Genomic DNA, 285 nt, shown 5'->3' with positions numbered 1-285 from the left:
AAAGAAATAGAGATATTCAAAAGTTATTCATCAGGAAAATCATCTCTGATAGGCATCATATCAACAATTCCCTTAATCATGCTCAAGTGGTCAACCACCAAATTTTGTGCTCCACTCCTGTCACGGATCTCAAAATCAAACTCTTGGAGCAAGAGCATCCATCTAATCAACCTTGGACAGGTGAATGTGGTCTTCTTCTGATCCTCAAGAGAAATATGGATATGGAAATACCCAGAAAAACCATCAAGAAAATAGTAATGAAATTTACCTACTAAGCGCTCAAGC

This window comes from Lupinus angustifolius, chromosome LG14 (assembly GCF_001865875.1).
Source record: "Lupinus angustifolius cultivar Tanjil chromosome LG14, LupAngTanjil_v1.0, whole genome shotgun sequence".
NCBI classification, from domain to species: Eukaryota; Viridiplantae; Streptophyta; class Magnoliopsida; order Fabales; family Fabaceae; genus Lupinus; species Lupinus angustifolius.
The sequence above is the reverse complement of the archived record's forward strand: the minus strand, read 5'-3'. Positions refer to the sequence as shown.